Source organism: Suricata suricatta, chromosome 2 (assembly GCF_006229205.1).
Source record: "Suricata suricatta isolate VVHF042 chromosome 2, meerkat_22Aug2017_6uvM2_HiC, whole genome shotgun sequence".
In the NCBI taxonomy this organism is placed as follows: domain Eukaryota; kingdom Metazoa; phylum Chordata; class Mammalia; order Carnivora; family Herpestidae; genus Suricata; species Suricata suricatta.
The window spans coordinates 155,600,579-155,623,823 of record NC_043701.1 but is presented as its reverse complement, the minus strand read 5'-3'; the positions used below and the strand labels follow the sequence as shown (position 1 = coordinate 155,623,823).

General features: G+C 37.3%; 1 protein-coding gene and 1 pseudogene across 8 annotated transcripts in view; one reads left to right on the top strand and one right to left on the bottom strand.

Moving 5' to 3' along the window:
* ZNF518A (zinc finger protein 518A) overlaps window positions 1-19,045 on the bottom strand; it is a 36,520-nt gene extending 17,475 nt beyond the window's left edge. For 3 of the 8 annotated variants that reach the window (XR_003905671.1, XM_029932298.1, XM_029932299.1), the window contains exons 1-3: window positions 18,699-18,814; window positions 16,147-16,232; window positions 1,235-1,385 (exon numbers count right to left, since the gene is read on the bottom strand). The gene's annotated coding sequence lies outside the window, so the exon portion shown is untranslated. The other 5 variants (XM_029932302.1, XM_029932303.1, XM_029932305.1 and 2 more) reach the window with 5 other exon arrangements.
* A 507-nt stretch (window positions 19,046-19,552) lies between these two features.
* On the top strand, window positions 19,553-19,755 carry LOC115286068 (annotated as a pseudogene).
* The last annotated feature ends 3,490 nt before the right edge of the window (window positions 19,756-23,245 follow it).

Genomic DNA, 23,245 nt, shown 5'->3' with positions numbered 1-23,245 from the left:
ACTGCAAAGGAATAAAAAATAGTAAAGTAATAAAACATGATAATGTATTGCTGAGATTGGATGGAATCTGAATACCGAAGGTTCAGTAAAATATCAAAATGTATATTAGAAAAATTATATTTTCTTACTTTTGTGATCTTATAACTATGAATAATAGAGAAAATTAAATAAGCTAAAGAAAATACAGTTTAGTTGGAAGAGCATTCAACTCTTGATCTTAAGTCTGTGAATTCAAGCCTCACATTAAGCAAAGAGATCAAATAAAGTCACAAAAAATAAGAAATAATTAAGTGGTATACATAGCAGCCAAAACAGAGTTTATAAAATCCACCCATTAAAGTGCATGTCCTTTCCTCATAGGCAAAACAGTGTTAATAAAAGGGACCACCTTATTAAGAAATCCACTTAGCTTTTACTTAAATTTAGTAACTGCTAAATAATTAATACTGAATATCAGTACTTTTTATATTTAACATACGGCATATATAACACAGTATTAGGGGAGTTTGTGTATCTTAGGTAGCTTGGGGTTTTTTACCCTCAAATTGAAATGCAGAAAATCGATTTGTATTTAACTACGTTCAACCTAAGTATGTGGAAGCAATCAAAGACAACACCTGGTAGCAAATGACAATACAGTTACCACCTATGGGCACAAATGTATTGTGTGTTGGGAAGACATCAGATAACATAAAAAAAGGGATGAGGAATTTTATTATCATTTCAACCTTCCAACTTACAAGTTAATGCTCTTTTCACTACAGTTCAAGCTTTACCTTACCAACAAAGATTACTGATTTTAAATCTCCCATTTAAACTACTGTCCTCTCTCTACATATTATTACCTCATAAGACTTAGCCAACATCTCATTTGCATAAAGTATGCCTGGCCCTTTCAAGTAACCTGGAGAGTTTCTTGGATAAAGGTGGCAACATAAGCCATTTGACTTCCTTCTTCCAACTGCTCACTAAAACACAGACCAAAAAAATATAAGAAAGTCCTACAAAATGACAAGAAACTAGAAAAACCATTCCATACACATACTGTAAGGTGTTTGCTAAGATAGAGTCCAGAGAGAGGAGAATAAAAACAAACGTTAATTCACTGCCAAGTACAGTGTCAAGGAGGAATTTCACTAGGGGACATGTATTTAACTAACATACAATAAGCGTCTACTATGTCCTAAGTAGGAAAGTGAAAAAACATAATTCAGTCTACTTCTTCCCTACATACCTTGGGCTTCGAAGAAGTGAGAACTTGAGAGGAAGATCATGTGGTACCCTTTGGGGAGACAGAAAGCTCAGGCTGAGGTATGGGAAGGAAGAGAATGAATCCAGAGTTTTGAGCAGGGTCCCAGGGCCGAGTTGGGAGTTGCTAGCACCAGCTGTGGGGAAAGATATAAAGAGAAAATTACTTTTGAATGAAGATAAATCTTCCTCTATCCATGCCTATCTTGCTCTGTTTAACAGTTATGTCCTTTAATCACATAAGTAAATTATCTCTAAGCTGTCAGGAAAAAATTACATTAACTTTCCACCTCCTTTTAACTAAATGAACTGAAAAAACTTGGTTCATTCCCAAAGATTTCATCTCTGGGCACCTGGGTGCTTAAGTAGAATGAGCATCTGATTCTTGATTTCGGCTCAGGTCATGATCTCAGGGTTGTGGGATCAAGCCCTGCGTCAGGCTCTGCATTGAGTGTGGAGCCTGCTTAAGGTTCTCTCTCAATCTCTCTCTCTCAAAAAAAAGGAGGGGGGAGAGTAGGCAGAAACATCACTAGCTGCAGCAGCTCAAAAAAGAGAAAATAATCTGAACACTGAGAAACCCTTCTGCATTCTCCCATTTAGCAGTGAAAAATAGTAATGAAATGAAAGCCACTACTGTAGGAAAAAGGAGAAGGTTTAGAGGGGAAGAATCAAGTGGTAACTGGCAATTTCAATAAGATCTGAAATATACTCAGAAAGGAAAACTATGAACATACTGTTATGAAAGAGAGAACAAAGTCATGGATAAGAGAGAAATAATGATTTTGAAAATAAGAAAAAAATTTTTTTGAGTTTTTGGGTTTATTTTTAAAGACCTGAATTTTCAAAATCAAAGTTTCCTCAAATACCAAGCAAGATTATTAGTGACAAGAGAATATAAAACAGTGTTTACAACTTATCCTAGTCAAATTTTTCAGTTTAAAAAATAAAAATGAAATACTAAAAAAAAAAAGGTGGAGAGGGAGAATTACCTAAAAGGGTATCTGATTTTTCATCAGTAATGCCAACTTTAATCAGAAATTAATATTAATTGGATATTTTAGTCAGAATTCTAAATGTTAGAATTTATAGAGTTCTGAGGAAAACTGATTAACCCAAGAATTAATTCTATACCTAGGAAAATTCATAAGAGGAGAAATGCACAATTTTAGATGTGCATATGAATATACTACATATGTACTCTTTCTGGAACAAACTTTCAAGTAAATACTTGAGCAAACTCAAATTTCAATCAGAAAAAAAGGACTTAAAAAAAGAAATAATGTGTTACAGAAGAAATGTCTGTCAACAACAAAATCTACAAAATAGAAATAGAAGTAAATATTTTTTTAATACAGTTAAGAAAAGCCAAAAAAAACTGGAGGAGGGGAACATTTACAACATGACAAATATTTAAGGAGTCCTTAAAGAAAAATTAATAGGAAACAGGAGACATGATGATAGCAACAAATTCCTAGATGCTGGAAAACAGAAAAATTAGTAAATGACCCTGCAGACCCAAGAAAACTGAATTCCAGACAGTGAGGAAAGCTAAGAACTAACCTATTTTACACTCTGAATCTTTGAAAGGCTTAGGAACTGGCAGTACCAAGTAACTATGAAATGTGAAGTAGGGAGGAGAAAGCTAAAATGAAGAGAAATTTGGAGAAAGCTGCTTGAGTCCTGGTTAGACGCCAAGATTCCCTTTCTCACCCCAGGCTAGGTAACCGCTATCACCCCTGTCCCCCCCCCCCCCCCCCCCCCCCCCCCCCCCCCCCCCCCCCCCCCCCCCGCTCCGCAGCAGCACTTTATTCTCTGCAAAACATAAATACAATCTCTTAAATAAGGGATACCAGACACAAGTGAGAGAGTGGGTACCATACCAAAAGGAAGAGGATTAAATGGCCATATATAGATGAGATGCAAACCCCACCCCATACAAACCCCAGCACCCTTTTCCCCCTTCTCCATTGGCTCCTAGGCTAAAATAAAATAGTGCTACTAAAAATATGGTCCCACTGATGGTCTATGAAACACCTGTCACTAGTCCATGATGACATATATATGGAAACTGAGAGTAAGCATTTAGAAACTACTGTAGCAACCTTATAGAGTTAGGTTCATATCTGTTGAATCTAACATTAAAATCTGGACTTGTATTTTGTAGGTCTTCATTTTTAAAATTTTATTTTCTAGTAACAGAGTCACTATGATATACTAATGATACAATCTTTACAAAGAACAGTTTGCTATGTATATATTAATTTACAATTATTATAAACATAATAATTCATAGTTATATTACATATAAGGTTATATATAAAATAGTACATTATTTTTTAATAGACAAGAAAATATAAATCTATACACAACTGGAAAGGAAGTACAGAACTACTGATTCACTTCTAGAAATGTACCTTTAAAGGTAAAATCATGTTCACTGCAGCATCGCTTACAAAATCACAAAATCAAAAATAACAAAATGCCCACCAATAAATAAATTATGGTATTTACACAGGTGGCTCAGTCATTTAAGTGTCCAATTCTTGATTTCAGCTCAGATCATGATCTCATGGTCTTTGAGATCAAACCCCGCATCAGGCTCTGTGCTGACAGCATGGAACCTGCTTGGGATTCTCTCTCCCTCTCTCTTTCTAAACCCCTGCCCCAATTGTGTGTGTGTGTGCACACACTCTCTCAAAATAAATACGCTTAAAAAATATTAAAAATATAATAAAATATAGTATTTTCATTCAGTGGAATATTATGCAATTTTAAAAACAATATTGTAAACCTACAGTTATTAATAGGAAGAGATCAAAAATGCATTCAATGAAAAAAACCTGAAAACAATCGACATACTAGGATTTAGTCTGTTCAAAAACTGATAGGTGAATAGAGAATAGATATGGACCCATACAAACTCACAATAAAAAAGTCAAGAATACACACATAAAAATGTTTATAGTGATTACCAGTTATCCTTAAGTCACTGTTTCTTAAAATGCTGTCCTTGGATCACTACAGCCTCCACACTGGCACAAGCAAACAGCTTACATTTAGATATAAGGAGAATGACAATGACCTCTTTGCCTCTAGACCACACTGCTATGAAACTTTATCAAAAAGTGGCATGAAGCCACAAATATTTTGAAATTCTCATACAAAGCAAGAGGATTCTGTGGTAAACCAACTGAGTTTTTTAACAAATCTGATGCCAGCACAAAATTGAGGAATGTGGCCACTAAAGGGTGGTAATCAAAACAAAATATGTATCATTCAACACCACGCTCCTCACATCAGCACACAAGTGCCCACCCATACTCCTGCAGAAAAGACCGTAGAATAGCCATAAAGTTAGAGGCGAATATAATGCTCAAGGAATAAAAAATTATGCTATTAGAGGTCACTCATGGTATATAAATTCATGCTATTGAGAAGTAATTTTTTGCTTACTTAACAGTTAATTTGTGAGCCACAATGTTACCTAAAAAATTAAGTAAAAAAGCTGGCACTACTAGAGTAGTGCCATAACAAGTTATGAATATAGTATTGTTATACAAATAAAAAGTTTTATGTATTTTATTTACAAAAGAATGGTAATCAATAATATGCTTCCTGATCTCAATACACTGTTAAAAGAAAAAGACACTAAAAAAAAATAAATTAAAGCTTTTTAAAAAGAAAAAAATAAGAAAAATTGTAATGATCTAAATTTGACTTTTTTCTATACAGGTATCCCCTGCTTTTTGAAAGTTGACTTTTCAAAAGTCTGCCTTATGCCACTTCACTTACAAGACCTACATTAGTATGTTTTTGCTAACCAAAAGACATTCAAAGAGGATTTCTCGTTTTACCATAAATGGTGACGAGCAGAAACCGCGTTCGGCCTTAGTCTTGCAGCAATCTCTTACGGAGGCAGCGCACACCCAAGCCGTGAGTGGACCGCCAAGCTCCTTCCCCAGGAACTACATGTCAGCATCAAGTGGCCACAGCTTTGAACTGTGTCCGTGAGCATCTGTGCTTTTATCTCAATTATTCTGTGTCTCCACCAACAAGATATGCCCTAAAATCTCAGAAAAGCCTAAGACTAACGTTATTTTTTGGGTCTGAGAATACTCAAAACTTCTCCACATAAATGAATGGTAATTGTTTCTTCACTTTATACCATTTTCAGCCTAAAAAAGGTTTCACAGAAACACACTTTTTTCAGATAGTGAAGGAAACCTGTATACTATACAATGAAATGAACAGCCTGTATAACGTTGAACAGTTTTTACAAGTTAAGCAGATTATTCTTTAATAAAGTGCTGGCTTTAATCTGACAAAATTTTATTCAGAATTTTCTTTTCTGCTATCTCTTATAGTTTTGAAGCTGGCATTATGGAAAATACGTAAAATCTCCTGTGGGATTAGTTCATTAAACGTGAATATTGCCTACTCCTTAAAATTATACAACTGCACCAAAAATACCATACAGGTCTGGTACCTCTTTAGATTTTAGGCCTTCTAACCTTTGCAAGCTCTTCTACAGTTTCTGGGCTCTTCAGGGTTTCTGCTGCTTGCATCACTTTAGGCAATTTATATTTTCATGTCAGGAGGAAAGATAGTATGAGAGTATGTATGTATAAGCATAGACAAATCTATAGAGAGATACCTCCCAAACTACCGACCACAGGTTAGCTTCTTTTAGGGAATGACAGCATGGCATAGCAAAAGACAGATGTACCCAAACAGCAAGGAGAGAATCATCAGCTTTCTTAAGTACTATGGAGTGAAACCAAGAGGGCAATCCTACTACAAGTCTTTACTGTGGCCTGTGTCTGTTCCTGCCCTTGAATTCTAGGAAATCTTGTATCCTTCAGATAATTCCTCCTTTTCAGCTTACCCTAACTTAAACTAGCTTAAGCTAGTTTTATTACTTGTAAACAAGGACTCTTAAGGCATTAAGTTGATAGATCACTGCTGACTGCATTTAATTCACAAAAAGGTTGGTTTTGTGATGATCCTTTAAAGAGGAAAGGACTTAAACTTGCAAGAAAGGAGCAAAGGCTATCCAGACCAGAAAAATGGAGTAAAACACTGGAAAAAAAGCATTTTTCTCTCAGGGCACTGCAGGATCTAGATCACAGAGAAAATGTATAATAGGGAGGTTAAGTGAGAACCGACTACAGAGGACAGATCTGAACTTGAAATGAAAGGTAACCAAGAGCCATGGCTAGCCCATGAGCAGAAGAGAAGTTATAAAAGCACTATTTTAGAAATATTGTTAGAATGCTACTAGAAAGCAATATATATCGGAGGCAGTAAAAATAGAAGTTGGAAAATTAGAGGACTAAGTGACAATCCACATAAAGAGTAAGGACCCAGAGAACTGGCAATGTTAGCATAGGTTAAGAATCACACAGAAAAATTTTTAAAAAGATGATTCCCAAAGTAAAACGCCAAAGATGAAAAACATCGGAACAGAGTAAATCAAAAAGCATCATTCTTAGAGCTTTATTTGCTGTCTACAACAGATTAAAAAGCAAAAACATGGTACAGTTATTAACTTTACTGAAATGGTATAAAAACGAAGAATCTACGTGCCCTTCATTACATTCAAGTTGCTTAAACAGCAAACAAAGAACTAAAAAATTCTGATTTTAGCTTTGCCCCATTTGCAACTTAGCCTATAGCTCTGTAACTAGCTTGTCATATTACACAGATAGAAAAACTAACATAATCAGTCATTATTTTGCATAACAATTTCATACCTTGAGTCATCAAATTTTTCCTACAGACATAACTGAATTCAAAACAGTCATATGAATATATAAGTACAAGTAGAATGCATCAGTAGACCTTACTAAAAAAAATATAAAATTCAGCCTAAAAGGGATCTAGAGGAAAATACAAAAAACCCTAAAACTTATTTTCAAAGCAGAACCATATAGTGCCTTCAAATAATAATCTTTTCATACTTGAAACATACATTTTGGGCTTACTTTTTTTGTAGCTGTATTAAGTTTTTAAAAAGTTTACCGACAGGGCTAATACCTATCATATTTTAAACGAGTGAAAGAATAAATTTTGTAGACTATATATATATAATACATATACACACATAATTAAAGCCAGCTCCCTCCAAATCATTGTGGCCTAATAAACAACTTAAACAGAAAAGAAAAATGAAGAGTTAAATATGCAAATGTAATGAAGTACAGATTTAGAAATGTTCAAAATGCTGGTGTACATGTGAGCCATTTACCACTCAGGCGGGCTAGTGACACTAATACAATTATGAAGGAGTACAAAATGGAAAAATTAAAAATTATGCAGTCCAGGTTAATCTTTTTTTTTAAGCCTATTTATTTATTTTGAGAGAGAGAGACAGACAGACAAAGAGCATGAGCAGGGGAGGGGCAGAGAGTGAGGGGAGAGGGAATCCCAAGCAGGCTCCACACTGTCAGTGCAGAGCCCGACGTGAGGCTCAATTCCACAAACCTCGGGTTTATGACCTGAGCTGAAATCAAGAGTGGACACTTAACTGACTGAGTCACCAAGCACCCCTTACTCTTATTTCTTAAAACTGGCAAGATGACTGCTTGTTCTGTATGATGTACAGTGCCAAATATTTAAGATGCTATCTACTCCCTACACATACACTCTCTGTTCATCCTGCTTCCTCGCACCATATTTCATTCCATACTAGTCAAACTTGCTTCCTGATTCTACCTCCAATAGGCACATGAAACCTGCAATACACACTAATCTCCCTTCTCTGAATATCCATTTAAAGTACAGCCATTGCTCACCACTTCATTTATAGTGGTGAGCTTTATAGTTACATCATTTCATTTTTTAAGTTGTACCTCCCTTAAAGAGAAGTTCTATTTTATATTTTTCATTTATCCCTCACAAAAATCAAGATGACTGGTACACAGGGTCCTAACACACTACTGACTCATTTATTCTTTTATTTGCAACCCAAATATCTGACTTCCTGTGATTTCAGATTAAATTACTTTATAGCAAATAGCAAATGCTATAGATCATGTAAACTTTTTTTGCTGCAATGGAATTTGATTTAAAACACACACACACACGTGCACTCTCTTTCTCTCACATGGTCAGAAATCACATTTTCAATATGTAGGAATTGGTAGAAAAATCAGAAGTAATGTATCAAAAGTGGAATAAAGACCACTGAATTTAATATGGAAAGGAGAAAGATTATCTCATGTCTCATGCTTTTCTTCACTATCATTTTGTTGTGGCAGTGATTTAGAGTAGGCAGATTTTACATAAGATTTTGGAACACATGGTGGGGGGGAATCAAAAGATTTACGGCTATTTGATTGGGGGAACATGTATCAACATGTAATCCACTTCCCTTCGCCTTCCCCAAATAATATAAACTACCTAATTTTTCTCTGCTCTATAAAGCACCTGTCTCGAGGACGGAAACAAATTCCCCTGCCCAGGCTTCCCCACCACAGTAACATAGCACGGCAACCCCTCCATCCCGTTACTCATCAGCCCAGAAATGAAGGAGTCATTCTGCGCCTTCTTTCCCTTACTCCCACACTAATCCATAAGCAAGGCCTGTCAATTCTATCTCCAAAATACATCTTGAATTCTCGCCACCTCCACCACCATCTTCTCAGTCCACTGCCATCTATAACTTGGATTAAAATAACCTAACTGGCATTCATGCTTCTCTCTTGCCCACCACCTTCCTCTGAATCCATTCTCCACACAGGAGCAAACGTGATCTTAATATAAAATAGATTACAATGCTCCCTGCTTTAAAATCTACAGTGGTTTCCCAAAGCACTTAAAATAAAATCTAATCTCTGCCAAGGCTTACAAAAAGCAGGGACATCTGGTCCTGGACCTCTCTCCTAACCTTCACCTCACACCAATCTCATCTGTAAATGTACACCAGCACGCTACCACAGATAGCCTCTCAGTTCCTCAAACGCCCCTTTCCTGTCTCAGGCCTTTGCACCTGCTGGTCCCTGCTTGAACTGGTCTTTTTCCTATTCTTCAAATGGCCAGATCTTTCCCATCTTTTAGGTCTCGGCTCAGATGTCATCATCTCAGAAAGGTCTCTCCAACGGATAAAGCACTGCTTCTCAACCAGAAAAAATTGTTCTCTATTTAAACTCCTTATATTTCTTTCTTGTAACACTGTTTTTCTCTGGCAATATTTTATATATTTGACAACCCATTTTTTTTATGTCTCTACCACTGAAATAAAAACTGCATATAAGCATAAAGAACACATCTGTCATGCTTTTTGCTATACCACCAGCATCTGGCATACTGCTGGGCATGTAGCTAGCACCAAATCTGTGCCGGCCTTTGTTCTAAGTATTGAGAATACAGCAGTGAATAAAACAGACAAAAATCCCTCCCCTCATGGACATAAACTCTACTAGCTATTTAGATAATAAACAAGATAAGTAAATTATCTGACATATTCAAAGGTGACAAATATTGTAGAGAAAAATAAAGCGGAGAAAAATAGGCAGAACCAGAGTTACAATTTTATTTTATTTTATTTTTTTATTTTTATGTTTATTTTTGAGAGCGAGACAGAGTGTGAACAGGGAAGGGGCAGATAGAGAGGGAGACACAGAATGCGAAGCAGGCTCCAGGCTCTGAGCTGTCAGCACAAAGCCCAACGCAGGGCTCGAACTCACGAACTGTGAGATCATGACCTGAGCTGAAGTTGGACACTTTAACTGACTGAGCCACCCAGGCGCCCCAAGAGTTACAATTTTAAATATGAAGTCAAGTATCCCTCATTTGAAAAAGTCTTATTTAAGCCAAGATCTTAAGAAGCTGAGGCAGAAAGCATTCCAAAAAAAGAAATAGTAAGTGCTAACACTCTGAGTATGGATTATGCCTAACATGTTCAGAGAAGAGCAAGGTCAGTAGGCCTGGAACAAGAAAACAGCACATGGAAAGAGAGCAGTAGGAGATGAGGTCAAAGTAATAAGAGACTGAAACAAGGCCTCAGGGAACACTACAAGGACTTTGGTTTTACTATAAACAAGATGAGAAGCTACTGGAACATTTTGGGTAAAGAAGTAACATAAGCTGAATTATTTTTTAAAGATCACTTTGGCTACAATGTTAAGAACAAAGTATTTGGGGAGGAAATAAGAATGAAAGCAAGCAGACCAGTTTGGAGATAGCCATATTACAACTGCCAGGTGAGAGATGATGGCGGCTTGGTTAGACCGTGGATATGCTGTGAAGACAGAGCCAAAGGATATGCTGGCAGATTCCGTGTAGTCTGTGAGAGAAAGAGACGTGTCAAGAGTAACTCTAAAACTTCCAACCTCAGCAAATGAAGAAATAAACTGAGAGAAGTCCAAGGCCTGAGCCTTGAAGAGGCTACAACATTTACAGGAAAAAAGAGGAGAAAGAACCAGCTGGTCAGGTGAAAGGAATGACCAGTGAAGTAAGTTAGGAGAGTGGTGTCCTGAAAGCAAAATGAAGTGTTTCCAGGATTAGGTATTGATCAACTCCCTCAAGTAAGATGAGGACTGAGAATTGACCACTAACGTCAAGACCACTAGTGACAATGATATAAGTTTCAGTATATAGAAGGACTGACTAGCATGGACTTAGGAGAAAATGGGAGGAAGAAAAGTGGAGATATAGATGTAGCACAGGCAACTCTTTTTTTTTTTTAATGTTTATTTATTTTGACAGAAAGAGAGCATGCTCAAGCAGGGGAGGCGCAGAGAGGGAGAGAGACAATCCCCAGCAGGTTCTGCATCACCAGCAGAGACATGCCAAGGAGAATTCAGGGGTTCAATCCCATAAACTGTGAGATTGTGATTTGAGCTGAAATCAAGAGTCAGACGCCCAACCAGCTGAGCCACCCATGTGCCCCCAGACAACTCTTTTAGGAGTTTTACTATAGAGGACCAAAAGACAAAGGAATTAAAATGGAGTTATTTTTTGTTTGTTTTGTTTTTTAAAACTGGGAGAAATTATAGTATGATTACATGCTTGTGAAAATGATCTAACAGAAAGAGAAAAAGTGATGATGAAGGAGAAAAAAAGATAGATACAGTAGCAATGTCCTTCACTGGGTGAGAAGAGATGGGATCCAGTGAACAACTGGAGGAGGTAAGCTTAGAAAATAATAAAGAAAATTGATCCATGGTTACTTGAGAGGAGGAAAATGGGAAGATGTGATTACAAGAAGCTGTGGCATAAAATGTCTCATTAAATCTATGATAGGTGGTCCACATCAGCAACCTGTGGACCAAATGTGGCCTGCTACTTTTTGTAAATTGTTTCATTAGAACACAGCCATACTTGTTCATTTATATATTGTCTATGGCTGCTATCATGTTCGAACAGCAGCAGATAGGTGTAAAGAAATCATACTGCCAACAAAGCCTAAATGCTACCTGGCCATTGACGGCAAAAGTTTGCCAAGCCTGGTTTATAGGATTGTTCCAAATGTTAATTCTCTTGAATTGAATATCAGCTAATTGGTTATTTAAAAAGGTTAAGTTAACAAGCATTTAATAAAAGAATGACACATTAACCTATATGTCATTCCTAGTACCTGGAGCTAAAAACAATTATTATGTGAGTAATTAAACATTAATTTTATTCTTTATCTCGTTCAGAATGCTTTTGCATCTATTGCAACATAAGTTTGGAACTGGCTGTATCTCTAGAGGAAGGGTATGGTTATGCCACTGTTACCATGGGATCTCTCAAAAAGGGGGTGGTAAGAAGAAAGGACACATATTATATGTGTATAATATGTATAAAACAGAACGGCACTGCAAATTAATGACTGTTTTTAAAAACTTTCCAAGGCAGGGGCACCTGGGTGGCTCAGTCAGTTAAGCCTCCAACTTCGGCTCCAACCGTGATCTCACGGTTTGTGGGTTCAAGCCCCACATCAGGCTCTGTGCTGACAGCTCAGAGCCTGGAGCCTCATTCAGATTCTGTTTCTTCCTCTCTCTCTGCCTCTCCCCCACTCTCTCTCTCTCTCAAAAATGAATGCTAAAAAACTTTTTTTAAATAAAAACTGTCCAAGGCAGAGAATATAACAAGATCTTTTCCATAACAAGTAAATTTACATCACTTGATTACACTTATTTTGCATCTTAGGTATCACAAAAGTGGCATCACACTGAAAGAAATATAAACATTTTATCCAAAGCAATCTACACCTTAGCAGACAATAAAAATTGTTTGGCTTTCCAAATGCCTCACACATGGATTTACACCACTACCTCTCATTTCTCCAAAATACAAACTGTTACTGTTAAACCAATCTCCTATCTTGGATCAGTCCTTGGTCATTTTCAACTCCATCCTTTCCTCAATTTTCTGTGCCTATCAAAACGACAAAACGACTCATAAGTTAAAACCTACTAGCAGTCATACCTCCTTCAAGAAACCTTCTAACTCTCACTAATTTCCTTTCTATCAGATCTCAGACATAAAATCCACACTATACAAATGTAGTTTCATTTATCTGTTGTTGTTTCATACACATTAATCTGGATTCCTTAATTAAACTATAAGCACTGTGGAGGCAAACAATTCCTTTAATTCTTCATATTACTAAAATGCTGAGCACAGCACCGATTATTCTCAACACACTCTTGTTGACCTGTGTAATCTAAGTATATAAAAATGTGCTACATTCAAGGAAGTCTATAATCCTCAGCAAGTAGGTATAATCCTTGACTATCCAGGCAGCTGCACATACTTGTACATGGTAGACACTCAACAAATGTGTGCAGGTTGAATGAAGGACTAAATGTATACATGAACGATGAATAAATAATGGGCATCCCTCATAAGGTGGAAGAAAAGGGCAATTGTAGATGGATGTGATCAACTTGAAGCTGCAGACCTTAAATTCACATGGGCCAAATATTCATCAGAACATTTTCTGCTGCAATCCAATTCAAAGTAATTTATATGCAAAATTTTGGCTCATGGGACTGGGAAGGACATCAGGGTAGGTGACAGAATCAAAAGAAAATCAAATACCTCATACCATGGTCCCTGGGACTGAAACTGGCATGCTACCTCAACCCATCTCCCATTTATTTATGGCTTTGCTTTCTTCTACTACAGATGGGGTTCTCATACATGTGAGAAAGAATATACTAACACCCTACCAGATCATTAACTTTAGAAAACAGGGAGCATCGGGGTGCCTGGGTGGCATCGTCAGTTAGCGTCTAACTTCAGCTCAGGTCATGATCTCACAGTTTTTGAGTTTGAGCCCTGCGTTGAGCTCTGTGCTGACAGCTCGGAGCCTGGAGCCTGCTTTACATTTTGTGTCTCCCACCCTCTCTGACCTGCCCCCACTCATGCTCTGTCTCTCTCTCTCTCTCTCTCTCTCTCTCTCAAAAACATAAAATAAAATAAACATTAAAAAAAAAAAAGAAAAAAGGGCGCATCTTTCTCCTAGCATTCATACACCAATGTCAAAGAAGGATTCTAATTGGCTCTGCTAGATCAATAGGCAATCACTGTTGCAGCAATAGGGATAACAAGGCTTGGGTTATAAGACTATGTAACAGACAGACAGCCCACCAACCTCACATAATAGGTGAGAGATGATTCCCCAAACGAGGAAATACTCAGATGACAAAATTAGCAGACAGCTGACCCTTGAACAGCACTTTGAATTGCACAGGTCCACTTATACACAGATATTTTTCAATAGAGTATAGTACTACAAATGTATTTTTTTCTTCCTTATGATGTTCTTAATAACACTTTCTGCTCTCTAGCTTACTTTATTCTCATTTATTTTAAGAACATGAGCTCTAATACATATAACACACAAAGTATGTGTTAATCAACTGTTCATGCTATCAGTAAGGCTTCCAATCAACAGAAGGCTTATAGTTGTTAAGTGTTAAGGGAGTCAAAAGAATACACACAGATTTCCAATTGCATAGGGAGGTGGTCAGTGTCCCTACCCCCACGTTGTTCAAGGTCAACAAAAACATATATATGTATAATTTTTTCTATCAGCTCTAACCTATAACAGCCCAATTTTAATTAGGAATTGTTGATGATTTTACCACATTTTGCACTTACTTGACTTTCCATAAAGCCAATATTTGTTTTCGGCCATTACCATTTCTTGAAATAAGACCCATGTGAGACCTACTTAATTATCCTAAGTTTCAAGTCATGCAACTTAATTCTGATACATGTTTTATGCAGTTATACCAATCATGAGCTTAAAATTTAGTGAGAGACACATGGATGGCTGTTAAATCCCAGACTCTTGGTTTCAGCTGAGGTCATGATCTCATGGTTTGTAGATTCGAGCCCCACATCAGGCTCCTTGCTGATGGTGCAGAGTCTGCTTGGGATTCTCTCTCTCTCCCTCTCTGTCTGCCCCTCTCCTGTTCGCTCTCCCCCCTCCCCCCAAAAAAAATAACCTTAAAAATTTTTTTTTAATTTTTAAAATTTAGTCAGACTTTGCTCACAACTTTTCAAGACGGCATTGGTAAATCATCATACAGCAACCTCTTGTTTACTTCATTGCATTTCAAGTTTTCACACTTCATCGTGTAAGTTTTTCTGAGTTTTTGGATCAAACACAGTAAAGAAAATTCTTAGCACTTAGCATTTACTTTATTCAGAAACAACACAATACCCATGCAAACCAAATTCGGTAAGAGGTCAAACAATTGTTATGTAGAAAGAAATTACACATGTAAATGAACATAAATAATAACCTGATATCTAAGCTTAGTTGCTCTGTACTCATTGTAGTTGTTAGACATTAACTTCTAATAAAACATAACATTCCTGCCTTTGTGAAAAATGACCCTGAAAAGAAAACCATCTGGCAAAACATGGTTTTGATTACTAATCATTTAAGTTGGTATAGTCTACTTCTTCTTTTTTAGTAGTTATATACCTAATCTTATTTCTTTTTTTTTTAATGTTTGTTTATTTTTAGGAGAGAGAGCATGGGGAGTGCAGGAGCAGGGAGGGGCAGTGAGAGAGGAAGACACAGAAATTGAAGCAGGCTCCAGGCTCTGCACTGTCAGCACAGAGCCCGATGCGGGGCTCAAACTCATGAACCATGAGATCATGACCTGAGCTGAAGTAAAGCACTCAACCACGCCACCCGGGTGCCCCATACATAATCTTATTTCTAACTGAAGGTTATATTTATGGGTATACTTACTGCATTGGGTGAGGGGAGTTATGATACTGTGATATCCCAGTACCTAACCCAAAACAAATAGCAAGAGAAACTTTTCTTTCAACGACAGATAAACTGTATTTTTATACAAGGGTACAGTATTTCCTACTGAGTTTGCAAAGCTTTCCTTAGAATACCATGGATTCGGTGGCAGATTTTTTTCCCCTTCTTTTTGTTCACACCAGGATATTCATATAATTGCCTTCAGGAAAAAAGTTAAAACTCCACAGTGATTCCCAAGTACCTTTCCCAACTCATAGTGTAGATGCCATTAATCATGATATAAACACCTACCAGTTTTTCTTTAGGAGCATTACTTTACACTTACCACAGCAAAACACAAACACTCTTCTGGTCATTTATACAACTTCAAAACATCTTCCTACCATATATAACTCCATCATTCACTACCCAGAGGCCCTTAATGTTGTCATTATGTTTAGAAAACTACAGCTTAAATTACCTTTAGACCTCTAATGAAATGTTAAATAATAAGCTATGAAACCAAAACTACCTTTTCTGCCAAAATTAAAAGAAACCTGTATTTTTTATTTAAACCAAATATAAACTATAACTTATGAAAACTTTTAAGTATTTTATTTCTTTGTCCAATATCAAAACATATTAACTTACTGCTTAATAGACTACATGTTGTAATACTTCAATCTTTACCATACCTCCTTCTTCAAGGAACAAAAGGCACGCAATTTAATGCTTGGACAAAGCCACAATCAGGAACAGTGATCAAAAGAAGAGACGATATCTGGAAATGAAGACCAAGAGTTTAAAACTGACTGCATAAACTTTTTTTATACTCTTGATTCAATTATATTTCGTATTCAACTTACGTGTTTAAATTTAAAAGGAACAACAAAAAAACCTCTCTGCATTTAGGCAAATAACCCATCATCGCTACTCCATGATAACGTCATAAACTTATAAAAATCAGAAATCTCAAAGCTTAGTAGGAAGCTTAGATGCAATCCAATTCAGTTTGTTTATTGCAAGATCAGGAAAATGAATCTTGCCCAAATCACAATCTTAGAACAATCTAGATCTGACTCCACCCCAGGTATCCTACTACCACAATGCTACCTCTTAATACTCACTTGTGCTAATACCCCATGAAAACTGCTGACCATGTGAAGCCAACACCCCATACAGAACTGAGATATTCATAGCCTATACACCTGGGATCAGATGATTAATAAAAACTTCAACTTCGTTACAATTCCTTTCTTCTGCTTATAATGCTTTTATCACAGAACTTAGTAGAGTACCCAAAGGAACTGAGCAAAACTCAAGGCTTTTATCACAAATTTTTTTAAAAAGGTTGTATTAAGTGATCTAAAGCAAATGAAGCTTCAGTAAGAACAATTCCAAACAGAAAAGTAAACAATAAAAGTACATTAAATAACATGTTTAAAGTCTATTTTAAAGTCAAATTGTATATTTATGCTAAAATATATCCTCTGGAATTCTTCAAGATATAAAAACTTGGGACAAGAGAATAGGACAGGATTTGAAGTGTGATGATAAAAAAATTTCAAGCATTTCAAAGCTCATACATTATCAATGCACAAGTAGGTATATTCATCACTGTTGTTAATCCTTTTACCCTTCCATAAAACCAGACCTAAAATGTTTCAAATTGGTATTTATACTTACTTTCACTGCAAAAATAAGGAAAATTTTGGATGGGCAAAATAGGCTAGATACCTTTATCCCTCCCTTCCCTTCTGTTAACAATTTTCTAAACATGGGGATCATCTTATTTATGAGAATTCTAACAAAAATCAACGGGGTCTACTATGCTTACCATCCTTATTAAATGCTAACGCCGTGAAAAGATCTTAATACAATGCAATGCCTTTCTTCATGAATAACAAACACAGTTTTGCTCAAAGATAATGAATCCATTTCTATGGATTTGCAGTTAAAACTTTGAAACACGTCAGGGTATTCCACTGCATCAATTTAAATGGTTTCTAACTCTTCAACTTGAGGATACTAATTTTAGAGTACACTCAAATCAGATCCCTTGCTACATTAAGAAAAAGAAAAAGAAAAAAAACAGTAAACTAGGCCTAACACACAGACGCTCTAGTTAATGAAATTCCTACCCTGATGTACAGTTTGATGACTGGTCTCACCATTGCTACAACCACGCAAAGTTCAAGCATTCTTACGAATTCCTCAAAGATTGACTTTTTTTTTTCTGGTGTTTTTTTTAGACTTTTGATATCCAAACATACTGAAAGAATGTTTTCGCTAAAATAGCTCACAAACACTAAAATGCCCCCAAATTTAAACCCAAAAAGAAAACTGAACCTAAACTTTTGTATTCTGAACCTTAAAGCTACCACATTTGTTTGGTGGACCGACTTGAGTTACAACATTTCACCTCACATACATTCACCCTACATATATATTCCATTACCCATATCCATCTAGGAAGAGACTGTCTACTTGACAATGAGGACACCATGTTAAGAATAGACTCAAAATGGGCCCTACAAGTGAGAAAGCCAGTTACAAAGAAATCCATCTGCCACTGGGTGTGGTTGGGGTCTGCAAGGAAGGGCGCCTTAGGCCAACTCTGGAGGAGGGAGCGCGCGCCAGAGAGCGGTGCGTATCTGCAAGAAAAGACTTCCAATGACCACAAACTGGACCCACAATGGGGACGCCGTCGAGTCGGGCTGCCGTGGGCCTGCGAATCTACAGCTCGAGGAGTGCGGCGGCAGGACTGCCCATGCTGTCTCCACCAGCCCCGGAACGCGCCGAGTGGGTGCTTCGAGCGCGGCGCTCCCCGCTCCGTCCCAAACCCCGCGCCCGATCCGCCCCTTCCTCCGGGGTTCAGCTCCCCTCGGGCGCGCGGAGGCACACGGTCGCCGCGCTCCCGCTCCAGCTCCTAAGCTGTGGGAGAGTGTGGAGTTCAAAGAGCCCGAACGTAGTGCAAACCCAGCTAAGAAACAGAAGGTTAGCTCTAGCAGCCTGCGGAAGCGCCGAGTAAAAGACCCCACTTCTCTAGAAAAACTTTGCGGCAAGTTAGGCGGAAGCGCTGAATAGCCGGGACTATTTACCAGGCGCTTCCTATCACGAGAGGCGGATCCCTGAGCCGGTTCAGGGGACCCTGACACCCCCATAAACTCCCACTTTGCCCCCTGGCTGGCTATCTCGAAGTCCCGGCATCCTATCAAGACTGGGCGGCCCCATTCATAAGGAATACCTGTCGTGGTCCCCATTGCCTGCGAGTCCCCGATGGCGGCCATTACGCTTCCATCCGGGTATTGCTGAAAAGCCGATCGCGGCGCTACCGGGAGCGCACGCTGCGGCGGAGGGATCCGCCGGGCAGTACCTGAGGAGAGCGGAAGAGGACGGAGGCCGGCAGGGTTCGCGCCTTAGCCTGACGGGACTAGGCCATTGAGCTGGACTCGCCGCTGACCTCTCAGATTAGCGCGCTCCCCCGATGTGTGCCACGTTAGTGACTCCCCCTCTCCTTGTGTTCTCCAGCAGCTGCAGAGAGCCTACTGCCAATGTTGTGGTAGACAAACCTCTACTCTGTGCTCTTCAGAGTAGACACCAGAAGCAGGAACTATGGTCTTGGCAAGCCTTTACTGACTGGGAATGGTCTCAACCCTGAGATTTTAATCATTTCCGGCTTTGCAAATGGCGTCTCCCCCTCGTTGCTTTTGACGCTTAGGTTTTAGCAGCCATTGCAGCCCACATCAATGAAGGAAGCTGCCCAAGACCCTCAGGAAGACATACTGAACTCCAAACGTGCACATTTATAATAACTGATCTGAAAACTGTCGTTACAACAAGAGAGCTTTCATTCCCATCAAAGGAATCCTTCTGAAACATCACACAACTTAATATTATGATTAGGACTCTCCCAAAGACCAAAATGGCTCCCCTTGTCTCCTGTCGAGCATTTCTGAAAGCCAAACTTTTAATTTCACTTTTTACATATTATAGACTTATACATATATATATGCTTTCATGTATGTATGTAGCAAAAACTATTTTTAAAATCCTGAGTGGGGTGGAAGGATACATCAAAATATTAAAAATGTAACTGCAAAGACTATCCTTTCAGGGATCATTTCTATAGTTGGTTACTAGAGAAGTTTCTCTGAATGTGTAGAGTACCCGAAGCCACGAGGAGGTGCAGTGTCCCTGAGCGTGAAGCTGACTTTGGGCGTTGTTTCAGGCAGCTGCCTTTTGTCATTGATCTTTCTTCTCTTCCTAGGGGAGGAAGAGGGAAGGGATACCGTCTGAGTGGTTTCCAGAAAGAAAAAATAAAATGAAAATAAAATAAAAAACGTAACTGCAATCGAGTTGTTGGCTTCAGTTTTTTTACGGCTCCATATTTTCTTAGGAAGCATATGTGGTGTTTGTAATTGAAAAAGAAATTTTAATGTTTATCATAAACATTTTATATTGTCTTGGAGTATGCTTTTGAAAATGTCAACCTGTAGACATACATAAGATTTTCTGCATCCTTTAATAAAAAGCACACTGAGAAATCTTCCTTGTCCTTAAGGAACTTTATTATCACTGTGTCTGTTGATCTGTGTGATGCCCCCCAGAGAAGGCAAATGAGCAGTAATCCACTTTAGATGTACTTATATATCTTGTAGTCATATGTCTGTATAAAATACATCAGGAGAAATCTTCCTTGAATACCGAAGGGAGGCCATTATCAGGGGTAAAGAACATGTTTACAAAATGAATTTTATTTTGCATTAAACATCATCCCCATTCTCTCTGGTCTTCGTTTGCATGCAAGTCACACAGGCACACACCACAGATTAAAGAAAGGATCAGAATTTTTTATTTTTAATGGCAAAAAAGATGATAGATGGGAATGTGACAGAGTTGTTTATTTTGTGTTTTAATGTAATTGTTTTTTTGTTTTTCAAATTACGAAATTACACCCCTCTCCTCCAAGGTACTTGCATTATAACTTCATTTTTAATTATACATATATGTTCACCTAAAAACATTGCAAACCTGTATATATGTTATGGAAGAATTGGAATATCTGTGGGTTTTTTTTTTAAGTAAATAAGGTATTATTCAGCCACAAACTTCTCTCTTCTTCTTTTTCTTTCTCCATCCATATCATACAGCCTCCACCCACTTTCTTGGCCCCTTTTTGGATTTGGAACATTGGGTTAATACAGAAAAAAGGAGTAAAACAGAAAGGAAGGAAAGAAGATGTTAAAAGAAAGAGAAAGAAAGAATACAAAGCAGAGAAAATGGAATCATAGCTAAAAAAAAATTTGTACTTGAAAAAGATAGTTATTGGGGAATGGGTACCTATTTTAATGCTGTAAATTGTTGATTCCTCTGAACTGAAACTGCTATTTACTAGCTGAGAGCATTTAATCTATGAGTTTCACAGAATTACGAAATACATAACAGTTGGTAGATTGAAGAGAGAAATCAACTCCATGGCACCCAAGTAAACATGGTAGAAATGACATTGGAGGTGATTGTCACAAAGTTTCCATCTTGATTACAAACCTCCTTCCCCTTTTCAATATATAAATAATGGTCATTTTGTCAGGAAACAGATCACTTCAAGGTAGTGAAATTTTCTTCTAAAAATAATGTATAAGTGGGAACTATATTTCACTTTAAGGATTCACACCTCTGAATGAATCATAGGTAGCACCATATCATAATAAAATTACAACAAACCTATATGTATATACATATATCTATATAAATATATACAGTATATTTACAGTATATGTAGTCATAGATAGCTTGATATGTCATAAGTATTACATAATATTATATAAAGGATAGCTATTACAATTGTAATTAAAGAATTAAATGATATTTAAAGAGTAAGAGTCTCTGGAAAAGACTCTCTCCTTTTTGCTGATCTCTCAACTCAAGTCCAGGCTCCCTACTTCCAATAGTATAATCAAGTACAATCAGAATTGGTAAAATAAAGATACCAAGAACCTGGTAATCTAGCTTAAGATGGTCCCACTCTTTGGTCAAGAATACCATAGGTTGATTATTTTCTTTAAGCCATCAAACAAGTGTTAGTTGAGCATGAGCTTCAAGTATTATCCTTCCCAAAGTCCTCTGCATGGTTGTTATTTAATATTCATTCAGCAGATATGTTCTTGAACCCCTTACCATGTGTTAGAAACTGTGCTACTAGTAAATTAGATATGGCCCCTCAAGGAGTAACTCATTCAATAGGAGATTCTTAATATCTAAGAGATTTAATGATTCAAGAGAGCAATTCCAAAAACGGGATTTCAAATATAACAGGTGATGAATTTTTTAATGTTTTTTAATGTTTTATTTACTTTTGATACAGAGAGAGACAGAGCATGAGAGGGGGAGGGGCAGAGAGAGAAGGGGACACACAGTCAGAAGCAGGCTTCAGGCTCTGAGCTAGCTGTCAGCACAGAACCTGATGTGGGGCTCGAACTCACGAACGTGAGATCTGACCTGAGCCAAAGTTGGAGGCTTAACGGACTGAGCCACCCAGGCACCCCCAGGTGATGATTTTTTAGAATAGGTATCCCTGCCAGTTTCCTCTCAACTTACACTTCTTAGATGATTTAGACTTTAGATATGCTGCTATTTTTATTAAATTGTTACTAAAGTGCTTGTTCGGCAGTACATATATTAAATTGTTACTAAAGACATAGTCACTCTTTCTTAGCTCTTTCAGTGGATACTATATTCACCAATGAAGAACATTAAACTATATAAACTGGCCTTACCTAAACATTTTAGGGTATTTCTCTTTATCCCCAATCACATCAAATCTTTCTAAGAATCCCTGTATCCTGTGGGCAAGAGAACAGGTGGCACAGATAATTCAAGTCCTTAAAGGAATAAAAACAGAAAATGTAATACTTATAAATTATATTTCTTTTAAGAACAAATATGGTACACACTTTTGTTATATATGCTATTTTGAATACAGTTTCATATGTATAGTACATTTCAATATTTGATGTTTTAAAAGAATAAAAAAGTATAAGGCTTTTTTTGAAGTGTGTGTGTATGTGTGTGTGTGTGCGTGCTGTTTGGTAGAGATTACTATGTAAGTTAATTTGATTGTTTTGGAAAGTTTTTTAAGGGTGACTCTAATTTCTGTGAGGCCTGTGACCCTGGACACTGGACCATGTTAATATCAATAAATTACACTTAAGAACCTGTAAGTGTAAATCATATGACTCATTACTCTAAAATTTCCAAGTTGCATCCACCTGCAAATTTTTCTAACTTCTCCCTTCAAACAAAAACAAAAACCCAGATTCTCTTGTTTTAAATAAATATACTCCTTAATACTGCTACATATAGCATCTCAGTGGTCCTGAAGTTGCATGAATGTTGATGTTTATGTTTTGTTAATGTTGTTTGTTAGGGGAGTGGGAGGTCAGGGGACAGATAAATCCTTGCAATATATCCTAGAATGCCTGATGGAGTAAATAAGAAACAATTATAAAATGGAAAGGAACCAATAACTCATTTAAATTAGTTTTACATACCTTGTTCCTGTTGATATCAGGACACTCCATGGCAGTGAGGCAATCCTGGAGAGCCAGAATAGAGTAGGACTTAAGACTATAAAGCAGCAATAGAAAGAGCATAACTTGTTTAAGAGGAAAGTATTAAATGCAAGGAAGAAGGAAAAGCTCTATTTTAAAACTTTATAGATACAGATGGAACGGTATCATTTGGAAGTGGAAAAGAGAAGACAGCATGTAGGTGAATATACAGGTACACAAG